This window comes from Eleutherodactylus coqui, chromosome 9, assembly GCF_035609145.1.
Source record: "Eleutherodactylus coqui strain aEleCoq1 chromosome 9, aEleCoq1.hap1, whole genome shotgun sequence".
Lineage (NCBI taxonomy): Eukaryota > Metazoa > Chordata > Amphibia > Anura > Eleutherodactylidae > Eleutherodactylus > Eleutherodactylus coqui.
Genome location: NC_089845.1, coordinates 48,581,925 through 48,596,463, shown reverse-complemented (window position 1 = coordinate 48,596,463; position 14,539 = coordinate 48,581,925). Strand labels below are relative to the sequence as shown.

The 14,539-nt window shown below is 41.5% G+C and overlaps 1 protein-coding gene across 1 annotated transcript in view; it reads left to right on the top strand.

Moving 5' to 3' along the window:
• Positions 1–687: 687 nt before the first annotated feature.
• NEDD9 (neural precursor cell expressed, developmentally down-regulated 9) overlaps positions 688–14,539 on the top strand; it is an 87,127-nt gene continuing 73,275 nt past the window's right edge. Inside the window, exon 1 of the mRNA XM_066579364.1 lies at positions 688–773. The gene's annotated coding sequence lies outside the window, so the exon portion shown is untranslated. The remainder of the gene's footprint in view (positions 774–14,539) is intronic.

The window sequence follows — 14,539 nt, the reverse complement described above, 5'->3', positions numbered from 1 at the left end:
GGCTGCTTGGGGTAGGGTCACTTCTGATTATCCCTTGACCTGTTACCTAATCGAGTGAACCTTGTGCTACCCATCTTTCGAGGTTGTCCGAGTCTCTAAACGCAACCCATGACTGCCAGGTCTTGTGGGTGGTTTCCCAGGTTTTAAACCCTAGAACTTTTTTTGAGGGGGAAGAACCACACCCCTGGTTGGGTGTCCCAAAGTTCAACTTTAATGTACATGTAATGCACTGCATATAAGATGAGAACTTAGCCGACTTCATAAAAAGCCCAGAGCCTATGTAGGGTCAATATCTTATGTGTTCAGCTCTACATTCAATTAATGCTTGACTCCATAATTAGTGCTAAACGTCTGTAACATAAATCCAAGTGAAAATAAGAGATCATTCAAGTAGAGCACTTTAAGAGAAGCACCTATTCATAGCTGGAGCTGTTTATAACTTGCACAGTCTTGGCACATTCTTATGTTAGTGAGCAGGTGCAAACAGGCACTTTTCCCCCCGAGAAGTAAACTTAGAAAATATCAGAAAAGACAATTCAGTAGATGAGTGACAGAGAGTAACATTATCTGAATATGAGCAACCAGGCCTTAACAGGAAGCAGTCTGTGGTTTCATGCAAACAGAGGAAAAAAACTTGAATTTTTTTTTAAACTTGTCTGAAGTCACTAGTAACTGAAACTCCTCCGTGCAAAAGAGCGAACCTGCAATAAGCTCCTGCAAAGATGACACTTTTCTACTTTTGTAGAACTGTAAAAAAGTGAGACCTTTCAATGGTAAGTGTTATCTTTTCATTGTATCTTTGGAAGTGATTGTTGTTTCATCAGCTCTGTGTTGCCCTTTAATTGTTTGTTGTTGATGATTTTGCCTAAGATACTTTTGGCTTCCTTATAACAGCCGACCTGTGTTAAGGGTTTAACTAATATGTGACCCTGTTCATTTTCTTTATTGGCACTAGATAAACATATGTACAAAATGTTGTTAGGCAATAGTATAAAATAACAGGAAGCAACCTTGAATCTACTATAGAGTTAATGTTAGCAAATAATAAGGCTGCCTGTCCACGGGCGTTATTGCATTGCGTTCCCCGTGGGGATAATCGGGCCACGAGGAATGCAATTCACGCTTTCCATAGCGCTGCTATGGAAAGTGAAGCCCCCCTGTGCGCGAACGGAGAATCATAGCGATTCTCCGCTCGCAGCAAGCAAATCGCAGCATGCTACAAATTGCCGCCATTCCCGCAGTCAGCCTATCTATCAGATAGGCTTACCGCGGAGGTCTGTCAGCTGGCTCCTGCTCCCGGAGATCCGCCTCAGGATACCGCAACTTCCGTGGACAGGTAGCCTAGCATGCACTAGTAAAAAATTACCTTCTAACATAATGGTAAGAATGAGGCCCAGATATTCAGATGACATTGTTGAATATTTGAGAACTATTCATTGACCACTGTTTGAAGGAAGACAGAAATATTGGTCTGGAAAGGAATATCTTAGATCTATGTGCCATCGTTCACTGTCCACGGTTTAACCCTTTGCAATCCAATTTTGGATTCAGGGTTTCCTAGGAGGTTTTCTCTTTCTGCCATTATACAATGCCGCCATCTGTTGGCTAGAGCCAGGACTGCAGAGCGGCCAGTAATCTACAGTAAGCATACTGTAAGAATACCCTGCCAGACGTCTTCCGACATCGAAGCTGTTACAGCCTTCAATCAGAATGTCTTTAGACGTCAAACAGTGGATTAGAAAGAGTTAAAGAGCTCCTTCACATGAACGTATTATTACAGCATATCCCCGCGCGAGTTCTTCAATCTGCCATAGGCTCCTATACTGCCGATCACAAATGTTGCACAAAATTTGTGCACTGTAAAGATTGCAGCATGTTCTATCTTGCCGCATATTACGCACACATACATGCCAAGATGATGCGTGGCAATCGGCGTTCCTCAGCAAGTACGCAATGTCATTGCATACGTGCTGCATGCCATGTGACTGTCACACGCGGGCGGCACGCAGCGAATTACGCTCATGTGCATCCGCCCTAAAGAATATCTTCTTCCATCTTTTTTTTCTGTTTCTTCCAGTCATTGCACTCGATCTAATAAATCTGTTTCCGCAAGGAGCAACAGTACCCCCTTAACCCCTTCCATGACCAAGGCCTCTGATGCCTAAATGTCTGCATCAGTATTTCATATTTTCAAAACAATACATTTAAAGGGTTACTATTTTTTATTTGATGCGTTATTTTTTTTTTATTGTTGGATGGATTTAGCTTTCTTATAATACCAGGACACAGGACAGGGTCAGAACCTTTTAATTTTATGTATTACATGGAGAAAAAAGGTCAAATAGTATAAAATTAAAATTGTCTTTATTTTCTCTATTACTTATTCGGTGTAATAAATTTAAAAAAAAATACATAAAAAAAAATCTTCTCACACTTCTGCGTATAACAATACCAAATATACGTATTCCGATTAACTCATCATCACTGGAATACCTGGGAACAGTATATTTATTCTTCAGCATTTCCTGTATTAGCTGGTAATTTGGCTCGATTTGAGCGCTATGTTTATCACTTTTTATTGCTTAGTGCTGATTAGAGATGAACGAGCATACTCGATAGGGCAAACTACTCGAGCGAGTAGTGCCTTATGCGAGTATCTGCCCGCTCGTCTCTAAAGATTTGGCTGCCGCCGGGGGGGGGGGGGGGGGGGGGCGGCAGGGGAGAGCGGGGAGGAACGGAGGGGAGATCTCTCTCTCACTCTCTCCCCCCTGCTCACTCCCGTAACTCACCACTCTCCCCCGCGTCGGCCCCCGAATCTTTAGAGACGAACGGGCAGGTACTCGCATAAGGCACTACTCGCTCGAGTAGTTTGCCTTAACAAGTACGCTCGCTCATCTTTAGTGCTGATCATTACAACTCCGTTACTTCATTAGCAAAGCGCAATACAGTGAAATTTGTCACTAAAGTGGAGGATGTATATAGATCTAGTTGCACGGTGCATCAACAATTAGAATTTATATTTAACCCTTTCCAATCCACTGTCTGACCTCTGAAGACATTATGATTTAAGGCTGTACAGCTCCGATGTTGGAAGACGTCCGTCGGGGTTCTCTTACTGTATATGGCCAGCCTCTCTGCTGTCAGAGCCTATCCAGCGTGTCACCTCATGCAGTACTTAAGCATATAAGCGCCGTTGTTTAACAGCAGAAAAAGAGTAAGCCCCCTAGGAAAACCAGGATACAAATTGGATTGGAAATGGTTAAAGCTGGTGAACACGAAGGGATTACAGAAGTAGTATGCAAACTAAACTTGGTCAAAGAAGGCATTCACAGGATGCACCAACAACCAGCTAAATAGGGCTGCAGTGTGACAGTAGCAATCTAGACTTAGTGCAGCGTGAAATGACTGAAGGCAAATAAGGAAAGTGACACAATTTGCAACCATGTAGATATCAAAGGCTGCATTGGAGGAAATAACTTAGAACGAGTTTCATTTCAAATCACATCTACTGATGCTTCCACCCAGCCTTTACAACTAACAGAAGTATGAACTGCAAACTTCATAGCTCCAGTCCTCGCGCTGCTACATCACACCCACCTGTTGCTAAAGTCTGACATGATCAGATATGTCAAGGCAGAACATAGTAGTAATCAGTAAGGAAGTCGAAATGACTGCCAGACAACTCTGGTGTCAAAGAGTCAGGCAGAACAAAATAAAACCAATTAGTTCTTGTTTTTTCGCATGATAGCCCTTGACCAAAGGTCGGCAACATCCATTAACATCAGCTCATCAATCAAAATTGGCCAGTTCAAAAAACAAAATCTAATGTGTATGGCCTACTTTAGAACCCTGATGAAATATTAGAATTTATAGTCTGCCTGGGACATAGTAGCTAATACCTGCTGCCAGAGTATCTGTGACCCTCTTCTAATCTTTGTTTGCATTCCTCCATCTGCAAGAAAACTAAAAGCAACATATTAGAGAAGAGATGATGGAGTTTCCTAATACTTAGGAAACCCTTCCAAGTACAGGACTAGACTTGAAAGGCTTTGTCCAAATTTGAAGACCATTCTGCTTTTTGTCACTGAAAGTAGATGGCAAGCATGGTATCAGTTACATATATATATATATATATATATATATATATATATATATATATATCCCAAAATAATTCAAGGTAGCAAGGAATGCTGGGTAATTGCAACAATATACAGATAGTCCCCTACTTGCGGACAGGTTCCGTTCCAGGAGCCTGTTTGTAAGTACATTTGTTCGTATGTCCGAGCAAATGTTTGTATGGAGCGGGATCGCGGGTGGATCCCGCTCCATACATCGTTGGGTGCCGGATGTTCTTACAGCGGACACCCGGCGGCAGCAGTTCCGACGAGCCGTGCTGCTCGGCGGAACTGTAAACACTTTAAATACCACTGTCAGAGCTGTATTTAAAGTGTTAACAGTACCGATGAGCGGCGCGGCTCGTCGGAACTGCTGTTGCCGGGTGCCGGCTGTAAGAAACAGCCAGCACCCGATGTTGAGGGGGCCCGTACAGTGTCCCGCGATAAGATCGCGCGACGCTGTGCGGTTGCTACGCAGCCGGGGGCCTTCTGAAAGGCCCCAGGGCTGCCTATGAAGAGTGCCTAATAGGCGCACGGCTTGATAGGTGCTCTGCATAGGCAGCCCTAGGGCCTTTCAGAAGGCCCCGGCTGCCTAGCAACTGCACAGTGTCCCGCGATCTGACCGGACAGGCTTCTATCAGGCTTGATAGAAGCTTGTCCGGTCCCTGCACAGTATGATGCCATAGCATTACATCATACTGTGCAGGACAGATTGTTCGCAACTTGCGAAGTTCGTAACTCGAACGTTTGCAAGGTGGGGACTATCTGTACTGGAATATAGACCCTAACTCTGCATCAGCAAATATTTTGTAAAAGCAATTTGGATATCCATCTGTCCCCGGTCCTTTCTTTTTCTTATCTATTTTTAATAATGTGATGTCCATGAGATTGTGAAAGCATTGAATTATAATTTATGCAGTTGTGTGAATAATATTTGTGCCATGTACATTGCAAGAAGAATATGTGCAAAAGATGCTTTGTAGTGAAATTTTACTAACATGGTCTCAGACACTGAGCATGTAGCTTTGTCATAATTAACCTTTGTAATGTTTTACTAAGAGAGAAGTATAACACATGCTGTGGACTTTGAATTGTTGATTGTGGGGGATGCTACAAAGTATAACCTCTTCCACTGGAACAATAAAACAGAAGAGCTTGGAAACATCACTTGAGTGTTTCTCGTTTTCTTGTCTGATGCATCAAAAATTAATTAGGCATACCCGATTGATAAGGCTACGATACCCCTTGATTATCACGTAAATTAATGATAACTTTAACAAGATGGTACATCATGTGTATGTCACATCATTGTATATGGATTGTAAACAGGGACTGAGGACAGGTTGGTACTAGCAGCATTGAAATGTCACAGAATTACTAATTCTATAGGTACGTGACAGTTTATTTACTTTAAATTTAATTTCAATTATAACTTATTTACATATCCTGCAATTCCATTACAGTGTAGATTGGGATAACGGTGGAAGCATTTAGGAAAATCTACATACTGTATGCTTTTGTTTGTTATTTTTCATGCTATAAATAAAGAGGACCTATAAGATATCTTCAATTTTAGTAGTTTTTGGGGAAAGGTGTTTTCTAAAATATATATATAGTAAAAGATAGGTTTCTGGACAATAGAATAGCTAGTAATTGAAGATACAATGCCTCGCTAAAAATGTAATAATTGTCCTGTCAGTTTACTCCTATACATTGATTCATATATGCTTTACAGCATTGACGTGTTCTTGTGGTAGGTCATTTTTAAGGTAATGTATCATATTTAATCTTCCTTTCTTTCTAGGTCATTTTATATAGAGGATAAGCAATGTGTCTAATTTTTTTTTTTAATGTTATAGCTACTATTCTTTTTATCTATAATACACTTCCATGGGGTGGCTCCTTTGGAGACACTCATTCCTATATTGCCTGTATATTTAATATGGCAAGGTATGTGCTAATTGTGTCAGCTGAAGTCAATGGGATTGATTCAGAAACAATCCTCATAGATTTTTATAGCTTACTGGAAGTGATGGAGTGCAGTTCCCTCCACAAAAAAAACATGGAACTTGCATGTAGAGAAGCATTTCTTAACTCCAGTCCTCAGGGACCCCCAACGGGTCATGTTTTCAGGATTTCCTCAGTATGGCACAGGTGATATATAAGTGGTCAGTGCCTCATACACTGCCACAGATGTGCTTACCATAAAGTATCCTCACCTGTTGGGCTGCCTTGAGGACTGCAGTTGGAGGCACTGATATAGAGACTTAAACTGGCCATCGACCATCCTTGGGATTGATTATATGAACAATCCCACCGGTAACAGTAACAAGGGTTATCCTGGCTCAGGTCCAGAGTGTAATAATGAAATAGTAACACTCACCTGTCCCTGTTTCCCTGCCACTCCCGTTCTTCTGATGGACAGTCCTCACTTCTGGGTGCACGTCCTGATGGTCATGTGATCATTGCAGACATTCACCAGCTCTGCTGCAGTGGTCCCATGACCCTGTATTAAGACGTGCAAATGGAAGTGAAGACCAGTGGGGAACTGGCCACTGGAGGAACAGAAGTGTCTGGGTTGAGGGGCATGTGAATATCAAAACATTTATGTTATAGACTTGAACACTATGGTAAATGATCATTCAGGTTGCAGCAGATCATGCCATATACTTTCAGCTTTGGATAAAATCTTCCAACAGAACGGATCAGATCTTTGGTAGACTATGGTCTGTCATCGTCCGTAGAAAAAGATCATTTGTGTTACTTTTCTAGTGATGGTTGCCTGAAATGACCAGTCGGCTATTTCAGGCGATCGCTATCTCATGTGAATGGCCACCTTTATTTGTATATCTTGTCTACAATGTTGCTATCCTACTTTAGCTAATCTTCCAGCAAAGATAGTAGAGCTTTTATTAAAAGTGTTTTCCCATCTTATAAAGTGACAGCATATTGCTAGGATATGCCATCACTTTATGATCGTGAGGGTCTGACTTCTGGGAACCTTACTGATCCTGTAAATGAAGCCGCTGCAGCGATGATTTAGTTCTGTGTCCTCTTCACTGTGAATGGGGAAGACTGCAGTTTCCAGAACAATTGAGTGTAGGGAAAACTTTAGATGGCCATATCCTTGGGATAAAATTTGCCGGAAATTGGCAATTTTGTCCATTTTAGACAACCATTGGCTGCAAAATTACCATGGCCAATTGCTCGTGATGGCCAAGTTTATGGCATGATCAATCAAATCCAGCTGATCATGCATTTTTTGTAAGGTATGGAATAGTGTAAAATAATGAAATAGGTCTATACTGACCTCCTTTAAGTGTCCCTCCATTCAGTTTTGGTCATTACTGCCCCTGAACCCAGAAGAAACGGGTAGTAGCCCTCTGTTGTTCATTGTGCACGTGACCATAATAACATAGTAAAACAGTTTGTAAGGGCTTAAAAAAAACATACATTCATCCAGTTTAGCTGATTTTCCTGCAATGTTGATACAACTACTTACAGGTTCAGAGCGGTGGTGACCAGGACACGTAGGTGAGCATAGACCTATTTCTTTATTTTACACCATGGCCATATAATTCTATATAATTTTTTGAGCTCTGCAATGATCTGTGGGATCATTTGTACAAATGGCTCCACAAATAATCAATTGGCCACACAGCAGATGATCAATTTCTTAAATGTGTGGCCAGCTTTAGAAGGGGGTACATCACTAAATTAGAGATGCGGTCCCTTCATTCTTAGGATCAGTGTGGTCATGGAAGTTCTAGCGATATGCCATCCCCTTCACCCTGCCCAATGATAATGAGATGAGTAAAGCGGACAAGTAAGCTACAGCAAACAGGAAATAGCAGCTTATTATGACCGCTCCAGTGGCCAGCGTAAAACTTTTTGTGTGAAATCAATAATTTGCATCTAAAAAAAAACCCCATAGCTTTTGCATAGCTAAGATACTTATATTAATAGCAGTGCTCTACTTGCAGATTCCACGTAAATGAGGAAGAGTTTTAATTGCTTGTATTGTAGGGTAAAGGCAACCTACATAGTCCGTATAAGATGACAGATTGGCACCAGTGAATGCTTTCGTCCCAAGAAATATACATATGAAATGTTAACACACGATCATAAACAGAATGAACCTGAAACCAAGTTTTGCCTCAAAGAGTGAGAAAAGATTCACCATGCCTAACTGTTGATGATGGATCGATAGCATTGGGGTGCTGACTGATAGTTCCTACCAAATTAGCCGGAGCATGGCCTTCCAGAGAGAATGTTTCCCTAAGGGCAAAAACACATGGAGCATGCGCTAATACGCTTGCCCCTGCGGACTGTATTAGAGCATGAACCAGGTTTTGGGTTGTTTTTCAGACTATTCAACTCTACGCTAGTGTGTGCGAGTTGGAAAAGAAAAGAAAAGCGGGAAGACAGGTCCTGCCTAGAGATGAGCGAGCGTACTCGGTTCGGGTGTTTTTGCACTCGAGCAGCTCTTTTTCCGAGTAACTGACTACTCGGACGAAAAGATTCGGGGGGCGGCGTGGTGGAGCGGGGGGTAGCAGTGGGGAACAGGGGGGAGCTCGCTCTCTCTCTCCCCCCACTCCCCTCTGCAACCCCCTGCTCACCCCCCGAATCTTTTCGTCCGAGTAGTCAGTTACTCGGAAAAAGCGGTGCTCGAGTGCAAAAACGCCTGAACTGAGTACGTTCGCTCATCTCTAATCAGGACCTATCATTTCTCACTCACCCGAGAATCCCAATAGTGGAAACTAAACCATTAAAACCATGATTTTCACGTCCGCATGATGATACTAAAGAACGCCCATGTGTTTAAGCCCTAATATGTACTTTTTCAGGTGTGTTAATGTTGAAAAGTAAGTAAACACCTGCCCAACCGCACCATGTAAATTATAGGGCTAACAGGCTGGTTCTTATATGATTATTTTAATTAATTTTATTTTAGTCATCAAGATCAAGCTGTCACACTGACAATCCGGTCCAGCAGAATGTGTCAGGGAACTAATTATTTCAGTTACTTGTCAAAGTACCTCAAACGCAGCACTCATATTGAGCTTTGTGCTCACAAATGAGTAACTTCTGCATTCAGGTGATTTCCAAGAAATCCCAGCATTATTAATATCAAGGGGATTCCCTAAGCAGATAGGGCTTGTAGGCATGCAGAGAATGAGTGATTTCGTTCTCTCTGCATGTCTGTGCATACAGATCAAAGGTAACATTGATCTAATGGGCTATTACAATTAGATCACGGTTTATCAGTGGTCTGTATGTGGGGACAGCAGGGAGCACATACATAATGTGTTGCCTGCTAACCTGTAAAGACTGGTTTACACGGGGCAGTGATCGCTGAAAGATCGCTCAAACGACAATTTGAGTGACAGCTTTGAGCAATCATTTTGCATAAAAATTAATTGGTATTTAAGTAGTTACTCAGCTACTTAAAAACCAATTAGGTGTCCAAATGAAGCCTTCCCTTAACTCAGTTAATAGCCTGAGGCTATTATCTGTGCTCAGATCCTTTCTTCTCTCTGGGGAAACAATGCTATCAGCACTTCCCATGGAGAACTACTGATAAAAGAGAAGAACGATTTTTAGGTTCAGCACTTCCCGTGGAGAACTACTGATAAAAGTGAAGGACGATTTTTAGGTTCAGCACTTCCCGTGGAGAACTACTGATAAAAGTGAAGGCCGATTTTTAGGTTAGCTTGAATTTAACGATCAGCTAACAGTGCCTGAAAAGCAGACAATGGGCGCACATTTACACGCACCGATTATCGCTGAAACGATCGCCGATTAGCGATTTTTTTTTAGCGATCATCGGCTGGTGTAAATGGGCCTTTACCCAGTGGTAAAAAAATAATAGTTTATTTAATAAACAGTGATACATGTAAAAAAGTAACATAATTAGCAAAAATAAATAAACTAGGAAAAGGATAATAAAAAATAAAAATGTTAAAAAATAAAAAGCCTCTGAGAAAAGTGCACGCCTCTTTAAATCCAGATACACCAATTTTAGACATGCTGTGTAATAAGGATACGTTTTGTAAGATAATACAGGCAATGATACCAGCACCATTTATAACTCATTTCGGGATGTAGCAGTCCAGAATCCAAAGGACCAGTAATGCCACAAAAATAACAGAAGTGACAGCATATTGGTGCAAAAATCTAAAAAAAAAAAGCTGTATTACACCATCACTAACAACAACACTTCAACCCATACAGTCTTTCTTAAGAATAACAATAAGTGACCATACGGAGACATTTATGGCAAACAGATAAAGTGTTTAACCAATCACAATGAACCCCGCCCCCCCAACATATATATCCAATCATAGAACAGGATTCCATATAAGGACACAAACACATGTATCATTAAAAGCAGTTCACCTGCTAGAGAACATGTCACTGCATACATTCAAAGAGGGATCAAATGGGCGCTTCTAAATCCACAGCCTGTCTATCTATGCTGTAGATTTCTGTTGCGGAATTTAACCCTTTAAAATACAAAGGGTTAAATCCCGCAGTAGATGCGCAATTAAAAACGCAGCCAAATCAGCACCAAAATGGTGTACATTGAGCCGCTGTAGATTTACAGCATAATTGCTGCAGGTATTACATCGCAGAATGCCTGCAGTGATTTCACCACGTTGAAGTCAATCTTAGGCCTCTTTCACACGAGCATGGTCATTTTTAGCTGCCTGCATAGCAGCCGTAAATCGCATGAACGGGAGAAAGCTGCGACCAAGTCACGGCTAAATCTCCTGTTTTCTCACCCATTCACACAGCCATGCTGCAGCGTATATATCGGACTGTTGCTAAAGTCTCTCCCCCTCACCTTGCCGGCTGATAGCGGCAATAGAAGCTCCCATAGAAACCTATGGGAGCTTCCGGCAAGCGGAGGGGGAGGCACTTTAGCAACATGAGCCGCTGCTAAAACTCCCTTCCCCTTCCCTTTTCTGATGGCTGTCATAGGCTCCCATAGGTGTCTATGGGAACGGCCGGCATATTCCCACAAAAAAAGGACAAGTTCTAACTTTTCCAGCGGTGCGTAAAAGTGGTCAGCCATCATGCATGACCATACCTTTTCTAGCCGGCTAATTTTATGCGTTGGACTATCGCCTATCTAAACAGATGCATTGGAATCCAATGCTTCAGATGGTCACAAATGTTCAGCCGCAGCTAAATAGCCATATAATGACAAAATCTATATAATCGCTAAGCTAGAAAAGGCAACTGATTTTCCATAGGATTGGCCACTAAGTCTGGGGTTGGGGTTGTCATTGCTGGGTCCCAAGCTATGAGGACCAGTGATGCTCTCTCCAGCCTATCTGCAGCATGCTCACTTTTTCCATGTTAATTTTTTACACTAAGGCCTTAGTCAGACGGGCGTTTTTTCGCGCAATTTGCACATCGCATGTCGCATGCGCATGCGCAAATCGCGTGACCGGAGGCGAAAAATCGCGGGAAAAATCTGCACCTAGCCGCGTTAATCGTCGCAGCAAAACGCCCGTCTGACCGGAGAAAAATCGCCGTGCGCATCAAAATGCGCATGAAACTTCCTCTGACCGGCGAAAAAAATGATTTTGGTGCGCACATAAAACGCAGAACGCAGATAGGCGCGATCTGCGAATCGTCGTGTCCTATAATTTTTCGCATATGCGCATAAAAAGCGGACATGTGACCGATACCATAGCGAACCATTGGTTCTATATATGCGCAAATCGCATGCGCATGCGCATGCGCAAATCGCGCGAAAAAACGCCCGTGTGACTAAGGCCTTAATGTGTATGGAGTTTTGAAAACCCCATTCACTTGTGTTGTACTGTAATCTATTGTGCATTAGCAGTGTGGAAACAACAATGCAAAGCCACAGTGTGTAAAATGAGCCTTTTGCCTATCTGTAAAGGCCCATTTACACGCAGAGATAATCTTTCAAACAATTGAAAGATCGAAAGTTTTAGCTATCTTTTTGCATAAAGTGTTAATGGACACTTAGCACTCCACCAGCTGTTTGCAGAGCTCAGCATGTAACTAATCACATGCCCTGGAAGTGCAAACAGCTGCATTGTTCTTGTTGGGGCTGCCAGCAGAATACAATGTAATCTCCTGGCTCCCGCAGAGAACACAATATGCGGTCTACTGAGAGATACTTTATCTCTCTGCGGCTGAAGGATGGATTTTAAGTTCACCTTAAAATCATCATTTAGACAAAAACTGCACAATACCTGCATTTACATGTAACAATTATCACTCATTTTTGATCGTTTGATGAATTTTGAGCGATAACCGTTACGTGTAAATGAGCCTTAAATTGATACTTCTGATTGGCCAATGTCTGTAAAATCAATACTATCAGTAACCATATTTCAAAAAAGTGTTTTTGTATTTTACAAAAACATTCTTATGCTTGCTATGACTTTACGTTTATTTGCATGTTACAAAAGTTGGAGAACTAAAATAACTTGAATGGATTATACCCCGAGAAAGTTACAACACAGAGAAATCCCAGAAAAGATGAAGTGAAAGAGGAAGAAAAGCAGATGGGAGAGAAAAGGCCAAATTATATTGTATACTATGTATTGGTTTTGTTGCTAATTTCTAATGTACTTTCTAAAGATACAGCAATGTTAGTCTTCAATGTCGTGGGTTAAAAAACTGCAGCGCTGGGTGAGAAATATTGGTGGAGCCAAAGGTTACAAATAGTATTTCTCTTTTTTTGGAGTCCTCCTTTGTTATATACGATATTTTAAAAATAGAAATGCTTGACGGCAGAAAAACCCCACGTGGTCCATCTAGTCTGCCCTTATATTATATCCATTTTATTTCTGTTTTAGGCTAAATGTATATTTATCTCATCCCAGACATGTTTAACCCCTTCCCTCCCCATGATGTAAGAGTACGTCATGGGAGCGGGGTACTTCCCGCAAAATGACGTACCCTTACGTCATAGGAATAGCGCGAGATCATGACTGATCGTGCGCTATCCCGCAGCGGGAGCCGGCTGTCGGTCATAGCCGGCCTCCCGCTGCAGCTGCGGGGGTGCATTGGAGATGCGCCCCCCGCTGTTAACCCCTTCCCTGCCACGATCTATATAGATAGTGGCATGGGAAGGGTTCACAGAGGGAGCGCGCTCCCTCTGTGAAGTTGCCGGGCTCTTGCGATATAATCGCAGAGAGACCAGCCTGTTGCCATGAGTCCTGCCATGCCTTATCACAGCGATCATCAGTGCTGTGCTTTAAGTCCCTCAGAAGGACATAGATGGTTAAAAAAAAGCTAATAAAAATGCTTTTTCTCATATTAGCATAAAAAAGTTTAAAAAAATTAAAATGGCACACATCCGTAATGACGTGTACAAAAAGTTGAACATGCTTTTTATTTTGCAAAAAAAGTTTTAAAAAACTAAAAAACAGGCAAAATGCTAATGGTACCAATAAAAACTACAGCTCGTCTCGCAAAAAATAAGCCCTCACAGAGCTTTGTACATATAAAAATAAAATGTTACAGGACTTTGAATGCAGCGATGTAGAAAAAAAAAAGATTTCCAAAAATAAGGGTTTTTATTGCAAAAAAGTGGAAAAACCTAAAAAAAATATAAGAATTTTGGTATCGTTGTAACAAAACAAATGCATTGTATCATTTATGCTGCATGATTAACGCTGTTAAAAAAAAAAAAAAAAAAAATCTATGGCAGAATTGATGCGTTTTCTCTCCCTGTTATCATAAAAAAAATAATAAAACTTTTACAATATAGTCAATGTACCCAAAAATGGCACCAACAAAAACTACAGTCCTTATACGGCCGCGTCGACACAAAAGTATAAAAGTTATGGCTTTTGAAAAATGGAGAGGAAAATCCGCCAAAAATCGTTGTGTCCTTAAGCCCAAAATAGGCCATGTCCTTAATGGGTTAAACTTACTTATGATGGATTTCTCCACCCATATCTGCTGGAAGTTTGTTCCAAGCATACACTGTCAATAAAATAATAACTTCTCACATACCGGTAGTTTCTGATCTTCCTCCCAACGTATCTTAGATTGTGCCCTCTTGTTCTTCTACTTAGTTTCTACATTTCTCTCCCAAACCTTTTTTAAACCTTTAACATTAACGTCATGTCCCCCTTTCCCTTCTCTCCTCCAGGCTATACAGAATAAGTTCTTTAAGTCTTTCTTGATAAGTTTTGTTCTTGAGACCTTCCACCATTTCTATAGCTCGCCTTTCGATACTTTCTAATTTTTTCAATGTCTTCCTGTAGATGAGTTCTCCAGAACTGAACTCAGTATTCCAGATGTGGTCTCACCAGAGCTCTAGACAGCAGGATCACAATCTCCCACTTTCTACTGGTCATACCTCTAGCTATGCAGCCGAGCATCCTACTTACTTTTCCTGTTGAGTGACCACACGGCTGACTCAT